Source organism: Pongo pygmaeus, chromosome 8 (genome assembly GCF_028885625.2).
Source record: "Pongo pygmaeus isolate AG05252 chromosome 8, NHGRI_mPonPyg2-v2.0_pri, whole genome shotgun sequence".
NCBI classification, from domain to species: Eukaryota; Metazoa; Chordata; class Mammalia; order Primates; family Hominidae; genus Pongo; species Pongo pygmaeus.
The window spans coordinates 10,603,888-10,619,089 of record NC_072381.2 but is presented as its reverse complement, the minus strand read 5'-3'; positions in this window follow the sequence as shown (position 1 = coordinate 10,619,089).

The following is a 15,202-nucleotide window of genomic DNA, read 5'->3' as shown; positions in this document are numbered from 1 at the left end:
TAGAATTTGAAGTTTGATTTGTCTGACTCATGTTTTCAACTCTTTCACTAGTTCAGTCATTTGTTTTAATCACTATATTGATTTCCAAATAAGGATTGGGATTAGTACCTCCATTAGATTGCACTGAAAAGGCAATATAATAAGGATATCCTTAACTAATACTTCAAAATAAATTATAAATCAAGTTGATTACATTTGATTTATCAAAATTAATGTTTTATGGTTATAGAATGTGACAAGTTTATTTTCACTTTGGGGAATTTTGTTTTCTCACAAACCATTGAAATTAGCTCATTCAATTAATAATATATTGGCTTTCATTGTTACATTTTTATGTAACAAACATGTAATGATCACATAATGATTATGTAATGATTATGCATTATTAAACAAAAGAACCCTAATAACATTTGCAATCTTTGTATTACAAATACTACTGACTTCAGTTTCTCATTCTTCTGTCCAACTATTTGATACAGATATATTTTTATACAATTTAAAGGGTTAAGCACAAAGACCACCATTACTAATTCATTTGGTATTCATTTTAAGACCTTTAATCGTGATGCATTAATTTGGTATAAATGTGAATATATTATTTCTTTACAATTCCACTGGAATTTACCAGTTAAATTGTCTAGTATAATTTCAACATCTTCTCAAATATGCATCAAAGTATAAGGTTTTGGTTATGAAGCTTCCAAAGGTGAGGAAAGAGCCAAAGCATTTTTTTCTTTTCACAGGGGATACTGTAATACCCAATGGAAGGATGGGGTCATGGACGTCATGAAAAAGCCAGGGTAAAACTATCCACAGTTAATAATGCAGAAAAACATACTGTAGTGTGTTTGATTTAAAATTCCTGGGGTTTAATGTACAAAGCTTTAGAACCAGTCCAATCCATGCAAGGCAAAATCCACCAGGCTGCTGTCTGGCTTTGTAAATGGCTGAGATGTAACTTAAGAGAGGGAAGCTTTTGATTGTAAATAACCTCCCAGCCTTCATGCTGCTCTGACCTCTGACATGGCCACTTGGCCATTCTACAGTTTAAATTTTACAACTGTGCTATAAGTAAAACATTGGCAACTAATATCTAATAATAATAGTAACAAAGTAGAATATACAATCCAAGAGGAGCTGTCTTGAAAGGACAAAAGAAGACATTGCAGCATCCGCATTTGCTGAGAGCCATCACAAAAATCACAGGAAGCCAGCAAGATGTCTATTCCGAAACATGTCTACTTGTCCTGATACCTTTAAGCATAAAACGCTTCTACATTCTCTATGCAAGTGAAACACACCCCTAGGCACATACGATGGACAGGGAAATTTAATTTTATACTAGGAGAATGAAGAGATGGGATAGGAAGATAAATATCAAATTGTTGCTTTGAGCCTTTTGTAGTAATTCCTCTCTGCTCCCTTTTTGCCTTTCCTGACCTTTAGTGGACTGAGTCTTCTCCATCATCGTTAGATCCTTCTGCCTTTAACCCATGTCAATAGCTTCCTAAGTTAGGGTACAAACTCCAGGACAGCAAACCCAAGAATGTTTATCTAGATTACTTTTCAAAATCCAATATAGGTTGAGCATTCTAAATCTGAAAATCCAAAATGCTCCACAATTCAAAACGTTTTGATCACCACCGACATGACGCTCAAAGGAAATGCCCATTGGAGCTTTTCAGATTTCAGATTTTCAGGTTTGGAGTGCTCAATCAGGTAAACATAATGCAAATATACCAAAATTCCCCCCGCAATAAAAGGCCAAAAATCTGAAACACATTGGATCTCAAGCTTTTGAGATAAGGAATACTCAACCTGCTGTATAATGAATAGTAAATAGCATGCAATGGTGTAAAATGTAAAAGTTACTTTTGTACGAAGACAAAAAATAAAATTTATTAGAGAAGACTCATTTGAACTCTGATGTTTAGCAGTTGCTGTCTCTAGATCACAAATTAAATCATGGTATTAAAATCATTATGGGGCCAGTTTCTGAGCCTTTCTATGTGCACTTGCATTCTTCTGTGGGTTTAATTAACCAATGAGAAAAGGAAAAGGTTGGAGTTCTTTACTAGTGTTTGTATTATCTGTTGATTGTTTTCCTTAGTGCTTTTTCCAGTCCAGATTTAGAAGCTCAAGAATGAAGACCACCATTTCCACCTCTACCACAGGCTCTTGGAGCCTCATTGACATTTCCAGTAGAATAAAGAGCGTACTACTGGAGAGGCTGTAGCATTTCTTCAATATCTGAATGCCATTATTCTATGTTTCCATGATTCTAATTCTACTCCATGCTCTGATGCATGCAATTAACTCATTGGAAAATGGTCTTTCTTGACATGACTGCTGAGTATAGAATGTACAAGTTTCTGATCACAAACTTTGATGAATACAGGGGTGATTTCACTTCCTCTCCTGTATTTCCCCACATTGCAATTGTCAGTTATTATTTTTAACACAAGTAAGCTTCCTATTTATCCTGATTATAATGATGTTGTAGGGCTCTGTTTTGCACTTTCATGTCTATTTTAGGAACGGATAGGATAAAGACAGTTAAATCCAGTGACAATCACTGCAACCCTCCCGGGAGTATTCTGGGAAGAGGTGCTATATAAACACAAAGCATTCTGCAAAAATGGTTGTATTCACCCTCATAACATCTCATGAGGTGGATGCACTGTGAACATTGTTAATATAAAGCTGCTAGTGCCACAAATAGAACAGAGATGATTTTCTCTCCCTGCATGAGGAATGACACCATTTTCCTCACATTTCTTAAGAGGAATTATCCATTGGATTGCTTTGTGAATGGCAGCCTTGCATGTATTTGTCTGATTGTTCACACTTGTAACCAAAAGACTTGCTTGAGACAAAAAGCAATATCCTGGGCTTAAAAGTTTATATGTGTACAGGTGCTTCCCACTGCAAACCAAATTGGAAAAGGCTAACATGGGATGCTAAAATAAAAATGAGTAGAACTGTTTATTAGAGAAGAGCATCTGTTGAATAATGCTATGAACACCTGTTACCTCTGGACGATCACGCCTTCTAATTGCAGGTCCTTGGCATTACTCATCACTGCCTTAAACATTTTAATCAAGATTATACTGTAACAACATGAATTTTATCTTAGCAATAATGATCAGAAATGGTAGGCAATGTAATTGAATCTATTATTAATCACTGAATGAGGAGTTGACTCTTCTGTAAGGCCAATCCCCTTGGCAGATCATGTAAAAAAATATTACTGGGTTGCCCCAGTGAAATGTCAGAGCATCCCTACAGGGCAATTCCTGGTAGCATCAGAAAGAGTACATAAAGAGATATAAAGTACAAGCTGCTCATAAAGCATTATCCAGAAGCTATCTGAAAAGAGAAATTCAATGAAAGGGATATTTTCATTGGAAAATATCCTCTTCTTCAGGGCTGATACATAATGCAGGATTTTAAAATAAAGTCCATATCCAGGAAGGTAGATATACTGCCTAATTATTAGATGTGCTAATTAAGAATGTCATTGTGTGATTTGATAGTATTTTATTTGGTATGTTTAATTTTTAGGTTCATCACCTACTGAAAGCCACATTAACATTTTTGGTTATTAAAATGTGCACACATGACCAGCTGCATTGACTGGGGCTAGGCTTGTATTCCTAACCGACTGAAAAGTCACAAGTACTGCAGTTGAAAAGCTCTCTGGCAGGGCATGGTGGCTCATGCCTGTAATCCCAGCACTTTGGGAGACCGAGGTGGGTGGATCACTTAAGTCCAGGAGTTTGAGACCAGCCTGGCCAACATGGTGAAACTCCGTCTCTACTAAAAATACAAAAATTAGCTGGTCATGGTGGCAAGTGCCTGTAGTCCCAGCTACTTGGGGGGCTGAGGCAGGAGAATCGCTTGAACCCAGGGGGCAGAGGTTGCAGTGAGCCAAGATCGCACCACTGCACTCCAGCCTGGGCGACAGAGTGAGACAAGAGTGTAAGGGGGGGAGGGGGCAGAGGGAGGGAGAGAGAGAGAGATGGGAGAGAGAGAGAGAGACGAGAGAGAGAGAGAGATGAGAGAGATGAGAGAGAGAGGAGAAAGAGAGAGAGGTGAGAGAGATGAGAGAGAGAGGAGAAAGAGAGAAAGAGAGAGAGGTGAGAGAGAGGAGAGAGAGGTGAGAGAGAGGAGAGAGAGGTGAGAGAGAGGAGAGAGAGGTGAGAGAGAGGAGAGAGAGACGAGAGAGAGAGAGAAGAGAGAGAGATGAGAGACAGAGAGATGAGAGAGAGATGAAACAGAGAGAGATGAGAGAGAGAGAGATATGAGAGACAGAGAGAAACGAGAGAGAGAGAAGGCAGGCAGGCAGGCAGGCAGGCTTTCTGCAACAGGAATACAATTTTTTAACTTGTAGAGTTAAGGATTAAACTGATTTTCTTTACAGAATATTTTGCGTTGTTCAATTTGCTGCATTTTCAGAGTCCTCCTTTCAGCCTCTCACTGGACTGGACACCAGCCTGGTAGACAGAAAGTTTAGAAAATAAAATTGATCATAGAGAGATCTGACTTCTGTCTTTATTTCACTGCTAAATTAAGGTTAAGCAAAAGTAAAGACACAGACAGCAATCTTAAAATTGTCTTACATAAACTGGTTGATTTTATATTATAGGCAAAGAAAGGGGACATTTTCAGATCTTGGAGATAATAATTGGCTAATAGAACATTTTACCCACATTTCGGTTTGTGCATTCCTCAATTTATAGACTAAACATGTATTTACATACACAGTGGACTCCTATGTGCTACCAGGAACTGTGTTATGCTTAGCCCAACTTACTATTAAATCTTCAAAGTGCTTTCAGAGGAATTGTTTTTCTCTCCATTTTATAAATGAGGACATAGATATTTGAAGAGGTCATCCCATGATATTTTAGGTCCTAAGTAACAGAGTTCAATTTGAACCCAAGTTTGACTCCAAAGTCCATGCTTTTTTTTTTTGGTATTTTACCAGTGTGGACTGAACTGTTTGCCAAACATTTGTTTAGATTGTACCTGTGAGACTGTAACTTGTAAAGGTGACAGAGGCAACACGGAGAACCAAAAGCTGTTGAGAAAAGTTTTTACCACTTATGGTTTCTAAGAGAAGGGGACACACCAGCCACATGAGGAAGTACCTGGTTCATTAAGGAGGCAGAAGAAGGGAGGAGAAAACAGGTCCAGTGCCTTTATTGTGTTTTCATGGGAAGGAAGGGGCCAGGCAGGTGAAGCAGCTGAGCAGGTTTAAAACTGGCTAGTTTGAATAATTTCAGTGAGCTCTGAGCTATCAAACAGTGACAGGGAAGGCGTCCTTTGTCATCTAGTACCTGGCACTGGAGCGATTTAGGGCAGGGAAATATTGCCTTGCTGTGTGAGTTAGATGAAGGAGGTGGCTGGCGGTGTGAGCTTTGGAGTGGTTGGTTTGTACAGGGCAGGTGTGTTCACAGGCGAGTTGTTTACTATCTGTAGGAATTAGCTCTGGGAGGGGCAGTCTCTCCAGGATTAGTAAGATGCTCCAAAATGTCAAAGCCTCATAAGACACAGAAAATAAAAAGCATAATCAATACACTGTTGTTTGAAAAAGAAAATTGTCTTTGGTGTAAGGTTGATAAATGTTGCAAACTTTGTACTTGGCTTGAATATTTACAATACCTATTAGCATAGTTAAGGTTGCATGAAAGTCTTACAGCGAAGGAAACTTTTTTAACACTTTAACCCAGAGTTTCTTATATTGATTTGACCATTTACAGCCAACTCCTATTAACATTAGCAGAACATTAATGTTATAAAAGCATAGTTTGGTAAATACCTTCCTTAACCAACTTTTCACGTATTTTAAATTAGGTGAGTTATATAAATCTGTGATTGAACATTAAGCAAAACATATACTCTATACATTTTATGCATTGAAAATAATCTATAATGTTGCAAAAAACATACCATATGCATTGGGATATTTCTGAACAATTCTAACAGAATCTTTCCCCGTGCAATGAAATGCATGAATACATAATCAACAATTTCCAAAATGGAATCTTCTGAAAGACATTTACTATGCAAACCACTCTTTCTCACAGACGCAGAGTGTATGTGCAAATCAATATTGTTCACCTATTATAGCAATTTCTATAATGCTAACTCCTATATCTGCTTAAAAAGATAGGAAAATGATCCTTAAGTTTAAGAACATCCAAAATGTGGCCATTGAGGATTCAGAATCATGCATTGCTAGAAATAACTTTTGCCTAAATTGGACCTTCTACATATGCAATGAGACCTGATTCTGTATTATTTCACGTATTGCTAAGCCTGTGTTTCTGCCAGTGAATAATTATTTTCAGTTATTAGAGGGAAAATGAAGCGTAACATTTGCATGATTTCCCTCAAACTACAGAATTGAGTCGACAATTTACAATTAAAAGGGAAAAAAATCATCACACAAAATATTGAGATCTGAAGACAAAGAAATGACATTGTTTCCTTTTCTCTTCTCCCCAAGTCTTGCTGACCCAATAATAAATGGTGCTGGGAAAACTGGCTAGCCATGTGTAGAAAGCTGAAATTGGATCCCTTCCTTACACCTTATACAAAAATTAATTCAAGATGGATTAAAGACTTAAAAGTTAGACCGAAAACCATGAAAACCCTAGAAGAAAACCTAGGCATTACCATTCAGGACATAGGCATGGGCAAGGACTTCATGTCTAAAACACCAAAAGCAATGGCAACAAAAGCCAAAATTGACAAATGGGATCTAATTAAACTAAAGAGCTTCTGCACAGCAAAAGAAACTACCATCAGAGTGAACAGGCAACCTACAAAATGGGAGAAAATTTTTGCAACCTACTCATCTGACAAAGGGCTAATATCCAGAATCTACAATGAACTCCAACAAATTTACAAGAAAAACACAAACAACCCCATCAAAAAGTGGGCAAAGGATATGAACAGACACTTCTCAAAAGAAGACATTTATGCAGCCAAAAGACACGTGAAAAAATGCTCATCATCACTGGCCATCAGAGAAATGCAAATCAAAACCACAATGAGATACCATCTCACACCAGTTAGAATGGCAATCATTCAAAAGTCAGGAAACAACAGGTGCTGGACAGGATGTGGAGAAATAGGAACAATTTTACACTGTTGGTGGGACTGTAAACTAGTTCAACCATTGTGGAAGTCAGTGTGGCGATTCCTCAGGGATCTAGAACTAGAAATACCATTTGACCCAGCCATCCCATTACTGGGTATATACCCAAAGGACTATAAATCATGCTGCTATAAAGACATGCACACATATGTTTATTGCGGCACTATTCACAATAGCAAAGACTTGGAAGCAACCCAAATGTCCAACAATGATAGACTGGATTAAGAAAATGTGGCATATATACACCATGGAATACTATGCAGCCATAAAAAATGATGAGTTCATGTCCTTTGTAGGGACATGGATGAAATTGGAAACCATCATTCTCAGTAAACTATCACCAGGACATAAAGCCAAACACCGCATGTTCTCACTCATAGATGGGAATTGAACAATGAGAACACATGGACACAGGAAGGGGAACATCACACTCTGGGGACTGTTGTGGGGTGGGGGGAGGGGGGAGGGATAGCATTAGGAGATATACCTAATGCTAAATGAGGAGTTAATGGGTGCAGCACACCAGCATGGCACATGTATACATATGTAACTAACCTGCACGTTGTGCACATGTACCCTAAAACTTAAAGTATAATAAAAAACAAATTTTCCAATAGTGTCATATGTCATTCAAATGGCAAGGTACTGGAATGACTTTTAGTTCCTTCAGAGTATCAGGGAGTGGGATGCCATCTTCAAATCTAAAATAATCCGGCTTCAAGGGGGAAATGGAGTGTGGGAAAGTTGATTACCTGAGATTTGGAGTTAAATTGGAGTTGAGAGAACTTTCTTCTTGTCATGTCTTTCCCCAAAGAAGTCTGTTTATGGCGGATAAAAGTGAGGGCTCACTTAATTAGCTCATGTACTCATTCAATAAATATTTATTATGGGCCAACATATACTAGGTACATGATGGAAAACAAAGAAATTCCCTGTGCTATGGAACAAATTTTGAAGTGGAGACAAGTAATAAATAATTAAGCATGCAAATAAACATGAAAATGTAGGAATAAATGGCACACAGAAAGCACTTTGATGTGATGGCAAGTGACTTAGCTACTCTAGTTTCAGTGGTTGAGGAAAGTCTCTATAAGGATATGATTATTTAGACTAAATAAGAAGGAGCTGGGAAGAACATTCCTCTTGAATTTTTTTTCAAAGTACTAACACTGAGCAAGATCTTTTTTTTACCCCTGAGATGAAGTCACACTCTTGTCAACCAGGCTGGAGTTCAATGGTGTGATCTCGGCTCACTGCAACCTCCGCCTCCCAGGTTCAAATGATTCTGCTGCCTCAGCCTCCCGAGTAGCTGGGATTACAGGTGCCTGCCACCACTGGGCAAGATTTATCATGTGAATGATACTACAGTGTAAACACCAATTAAAATAAAATTTATGGTGTTTGGAGATGAAAATCAAGCTAATGTGATGTTTAGAAAGCAGTCCCCACAAGAACAATTTATTGGGGTGTTGATGATTCTCTTTGCACTTTGAGGTTTCTGTATAATATAGTTTTTAGTTATCGATTTTCATACTTACTTTCAAAGGTAGTTGTTACATACCCATCTTCAAATGCTTAAGAGTGAGTTTGTTTCCTTCGATTTGGGAGTTTAGCAATCTATGACCATCTATATCCTTTATAGCAATGATTCTCAAATTAGGTAGCATCTTGCTCACTTAGGAAATTTGTGAAAATATGAATAGCTCATGTGTACCCCCTGTGATTCTACTAAGGATTATATTTCAGTGCATGGGACTCTAGGCTTTTATTAAGAGATTGTTTGCTATGTTTCTCTGAATTACCCCCAAATTGAGAGAGCCACACAGCGGGTCAGGAGAGCTTGGGCTATGGGTAGCTGTGTGCAGAGAAAGGAGTTCTGTTAGATAACGGGAGCTGACTCTCAAATAAACCTGGTTATTGTGCTAAGTTAAGGGGGATCCACTGCTTCAGTGCTCCTCTGGAGGGATTAATGGAGGTCATAGGTCCTTCAGACATGACTCAGAGGCCTGTTGGATGAGGGTTTGGGCTCCCGTGTTTTCACAGAAACACTCTTCTTTTGACTGTTTTATATTTTGTGGTTACATGTATGACTGAACTAAGTTAAAGATTCTGCTTCTAAATAGATTAAACACCACTGAGCTATGTGGTGAAGAAAGAACCAGGAACAATTATTTCCGAAGACCCACTGAGGTCAGATTCATAAATAAGATTCTAGATACCAGAAATCATAGGTGAGATCCTGGGAGCCAGGCTAAATCTCCACTCGATCTTAGCCAAAAGGCTGAGAAGTGATCAGGCTAAATCTCTAGGTCAGGCTTGATGATGCTTGGTTAAGACAATGAATACACAGTTATGTTTTCTTTGCACAGAAAAAGGTAAAAAGGGTAAAATTGTGACTAATAGTAATAATAATTCCCATTTATTAAGAAACCATGACATTTTAGGATTGCAAACTTTATGCAATTTATTCCACATAACGAATGAGGAAGATATTAATATTTTCACTTTCCAAGTGTGTAAACTTGAGTTTTAAAATATTAAATGACTTGTCCAAAGTCCCCTGGTAGATCAAGAACCTAAACTGAGATCTGTGTGGTTCCAGAGCTCGTATTCTTAATCACAGCTTTCAATCAGACCCTACCTTAGAAAAAACAGAGCTCTTTGCCTGATTTCAGTGGTGAGAATTACAGAAAAGGTGATGAAACCATCGTGATACTTATCTCCTTACCATCATGATACTTATCTCGTTTCCATCATAACTTCTGTGTAGTTTGAAAATTAGTCTAGAGGGGCCAGGTGCGGTGGCTCATGCCTGTAATCCCAGCACTTTGGGAGGTCGAGGTGGGTGGATCACGAGGTCAGGAGATCAAGACCATCCTGGCCAGCATGGTGAAATCCTGTCTCTACTAAAAATACAAAAATTAGCCAGGCATGGTGGTGTACGGCTGCAGTCCCAGTTACTCGGGAGACTGAGGCAGGAGAATCACTTGAATCTGAGAGTCAGAGGTTGCAGTGACCTGAGATTGTGCCACTGCACTCCAGCCTGGGTGACAAAGCAAGACTCCATCTCAAAAAACAAAACAAAACAAAAAATTAGTTTAGATGAACCATCTCTAATAAAGACGAGAAGATGGAGAAAGAGAATACTTGTTATTCTCCATCTATCTCAGATTCTAAGAGGCGGTCCTTGCTTGAGGAAAAAGGAAGCAATGTAAAAAAATCAGAGCAGACAAGCGACCTGTCAGTAAGATAATGCCAGGAGAAGAGTGGGGATGGGCACATTGAAGCATGAACAAATCAAAGATTTAGAAGTCTTTCCAATTTTACCAAGCCATACCAAACCAAACCAATTAACCTACTCTTTGTGCTTTTACCTTATTATTGCTCCTAAAACAGAAAAAAATTCAGTTGCTTCCAGTGATTTACACTTTGCTGTGAATGCTTTTAAAACTGAAACTGTCCCAGCCAGAAATGATGGAGGTCTGCTTCCAAAAATGTCTGGGGCCAAATAAAGACCCATTCAAGTGTGTCATGAATTTCTGACTTCTTACTGTCACAATCCCTGCATGGGTAGCTTCATCTGTCATTCTGATTTAATAATTTATTTAGGGCGATCTCACATGCTATGAGTGAGTCCAAATACATGGTGAGTCCAATTACAACCAAAACATCATTTTCCTCTAATGACTATATAACTGTATTTTTAGATTTAGGCACATTTAGAGAGAGTTTTATCATGTATTACTGATTTTTTTCTCCAATCCAAAATTAAATGTAATAATGCTCTAACTGCATCAGATGCTATCAAGAGGAACGTGTACATTAGCTTCTTCCTTTGGAAACAGGAATTTTCTGGTACACGTTTGTTTGAATATCAATTGGCACAAATCAAATATCCAAAATGCGTAATATACTTAATGATAAAAATACCTAACTGGGGTTGTGAGCTTCAACAAATAAATAAAGCTTTTCATTGGCCAGATCCCAGCCTTCAGTGGGTGGAAACTCGTAATGTAATTGATAATTAAATAGCATTGGAATCTATGGTTTTTCCCATTCAAGTCTTGGCTTACCTGCTGACAGTCAATTTTTGTGCCACATAACCTAATTTTTCTCAGACAAAAGATAGCAAATCTGATGGCTAACTTTTTTCCTGGAAGGGTATGTAAGCAAACTGTTTATATAGAATCTGGTGTCTGGCCACGTTTTTAACTGATGCTTTCAATGACTCAACAGTAAGAAGTGAGACTCAAAACAACCTCAGGGATAATCTCATGTCTAGAGCATTAAATTGTATTACAGGTATTCTGAGGACAGAAATAATAAACTGCCCCATTATATGAGGGATCCATTTTCCTTGGGGAACATCAGGAATGAAAAGATTCCTATGCTACATTGTTTTAAACACCAGTTTCTATGTCATTTATGAATTGGCCAATTCTTTTTATAAAGGGCAAGATGATGACATTTTTTTTTTTTTAGTGTTGCAGGCCACATATAGTTTTTATCTCATCTTTCTCTATTTTCCTCCCTTCCTTCCTTTCTTCCCTCTTAAAAATGTGAAATCATTCTTAGCTCAAGGGTCATATAAAAACAGTCTGTCGAGCTCTTAATCCTATTTACTTTTTAGGGGTATTAGGTCATAACAGCACTTGGCCTAGAAAACTGCTCAGTCAAAAAGCTAAGACAGGGTGAGGATGCAAATGTGATTGATGAGGTTTATAATTAAGAGGGGATTAGCTTCAAAATTCTGGATGACTGAATGCCCACCAGATGTTTCTATTTTTTCTACCTACTTAGCTGTGACTGTGACTTAGGCAAACCAGAGAGATGAAACACTTCTGGGCCCACCCATTGTATTTTTGCTGTCATGCAAAAACTCTCTGAATCAAAGGCAGCGCCAGTATTGGAGTGGGCAGAATTGTATTCTCAGTTCTCCATTCTTTCCAATAACCTTAATTTTAAAATATGATAAATTTATGCCTCCCCCCAACCCCATCTTATGGAATGTGCTGCAGAAATGTAGCTGAAACTTCTAATCAGAGGCCAGGCTAAGAACATGGACTGGCCACTGTTCTCAGCCTCATGGTTTGATTGATGATATATTTGTCCATTTTGAAGAACAACAGAAATGATGTGTAGGTTAACTAGTTTGAATTATCTGTCTCCTTCTGCATTTGTACAGATATCTGAATTGGCTGTGATAGAAATAAAGAAATAATACCTTTAAGTTACCTACATTTCTGGAATTTTTTTATGTAAGAATAATTTCAATTACATTGTTGGTCCTTATAATACCTGACTTACCAAAGGATCACTTTTTAAAACAGTATTAGTCACCAAATGAACCATTCACAAAATGAAGAACAGTTAAGTTCCTTGAAGCTAAACATTAAAGGCCAGAATGGGGCCAACAATGATAGTTTGCTAACTCTGTAAGAAAGAACACAAGGAATATAGAAAAACCATAGTTTTGAAAAATAAAAAAAAGTATGATTGAAGAATATGCAAAGGTTCTCATTTTAAAAATATCTTATATTCAGAAAATGCCATAAGAAATAAATTTATATTTTCCCACCAAGAAGTTGGATATCTGTTAGGGCATTTGATGCTTTTCTTTTTTAAAACTTGCATGCCAACAAGTATATTTAGTGCAGATTTTTAACTTACCATAAAAATCTTTGGGTTAAAGATATTGGAGAGTAGGATAAGGGCATAGCTACCATCCAAATACAGATGTTAGGGTCCCAGCCAGATGGCATTACTTTGATACCTCCCTTCCCGATTTTTGGATCAAATCCCCTTTCCCAGCAGATGTGAATAGACATCATAATACTGTTACAATTCTCAGCTTGGTAATAAAAGACAGCCTTGAAATTCAAGTAGCCCTTTGCCTCTGCATCAAACTTAGCTCTCAAATACCTTCTCGATAGTAAACGTAATGTTGAATAATTCACACCATGTGACTGAACCTACTTGGGATGACACAGAGGGGCAGAGCTGTATGACTAAAGTTAAATCAGAAAGTAGAGATATAAAATGATAAATAATCTTTCCTTGTAAACACAAATGGCATTACACTGAAACACGTTGAAATTATATGGTATTTTCCCAGAATGTTCTTGAGTTTGAGGAAGTTTACCAGAATATCTGTCAATTACTCCTAACTAAGCTGTGCTAACCAACTCTTTGCCTTGGAATGTGTATTCAAGAGAACAAAAACCCAGCAGTCTCTGCGGTGGAAAGCAGCAGTCTCTAGTTAACTTTAGCAGAACCAGGTGCCAAAGTGACTCAGAAGCAATGGTATACAAAATGAAAAGGTATTGTCAACAACCATTACAAAAGAAAGAGCTAAACAGCTTAAAAGCAGAGTACAGAAAATAATAAAAGGAAGAAAATGTCTGCCCACTCAAGGAAAAATGCACTCCATGATCTTAATTGCTCACAATTGAGAGTTTAAGGGTTCATTACTTAAAAGTTAAGCCTTTTATGCATAAAAAAATACAGAGAAGGCCTGAGCAAAGTGTTAACAAGTAATTAGAAGCACTTCTTAGCCTCAAATTACCTATGAGGACAACGTATATTGAGCACAATTGGGAGAAAATGTTTTAATTACTGCATGACATGTTCTTCGTCCTTCTACTGATGGATTGATTATATTTGTGTTCCAGAAATAGGCCCTCAGATTATATAATTGAATATCCCTGTCTTCCCAAATAATGATGCTACCCTGAAAACTTGATCTGGAAGTAGAAAATTACTTTTTTTTTTGAGTGGTCCAGCACAGGAGCTCAAACAATTCTGCCAATAATTGCGACCTTGGTAAGTCAGTACCTTCACCAGTTTTACATATCTCCTTCCATATGAGTGAGACATGGGCAGATTGGTGTTTAGAAAGGGTCCTGGGTCAAAGTTTCAGGGGACATGGGATATAAGACTAGACCATTAGGAACCCACTGAAATGCTACTGAGAAAATTCTGTCATCTTTTTCCATCTATCTGTTTCATTTTGAGCAAGGATATAATAACTGCCCTCCCAAAATCAGAGACGTACAGGGTAATGTACCTGGACATCATCAAATGTGTTCACAAAAAAAGTGCTCTAGAAATATAAAAGTAGGGAATTGTTCCACATATGGCTTATATGAATCTTTTCCAAGAAAAAGAATTCCTGAAATGCTCCTTGGAATACTCCTTTGGACATTCGGAACTTGGCGTCTTCTCAGTCTGTCTGCTCTCCATCTTTTCCAAAGAAAGCATTATCCTATTGACCTCTGTGTTAAGAACATCATTCCTAATTCACCAGTGAACCCTTCAGATCTACTACTAAAGTATGCCCGAAGTCTGTCCTCTTCCCATTATTTCCACAACTAATATTTTAGTCCTGACCTCATCACATCTGATAGGACTCACCTGACTGTTCACCTTGCTGCCACATGTTTCTTCCCTACAGTCTACTCTCAATAGAACAGTCACAGCAATCCTTTAAAAACAAAAAATCTTCAGTTCAAACCCTTACTGGTGACTTCCTCTCCTGCAGAGAATTTTATCCTTTGTAGTAATAACCCCCACAGCAGGGGGTGACAAATGACCTTTTCTGTATTGCCTGCAGGTAAGAATCATTTTTCCAATTTTACACGGTTGTCACACAAAAATTATATTGAATTCAAATTTCAGTGTGCATAAATAAGTTTTATTGCAAAACTGTCACATTTACTCATTTATATATTGTGTATTGCTGCTTTCACTCACACTAAAACACAGAATTGTTGACCCGTAGACGTTATGGTCTGCAAAGCCTACTATGTTTAACTTTTCGGCTTTTTACAGTTTGTCAACTTCTGCTCAGACTGTGTGACTTCTGTTTTTCTACCATTCATGTTGTTACTCTGCTCCCACCATGCTAACTTACTCTGTTAAGCTTGTTCTTGTTACGGTATTATTTTGTCTTTTTTTCCCCCTTTTTGTGGAGAATGGGATCTTGCTATATTGCCCAGTCAGGTCTTGAACTCCTGGGCTCAAGCTATCCTCCCG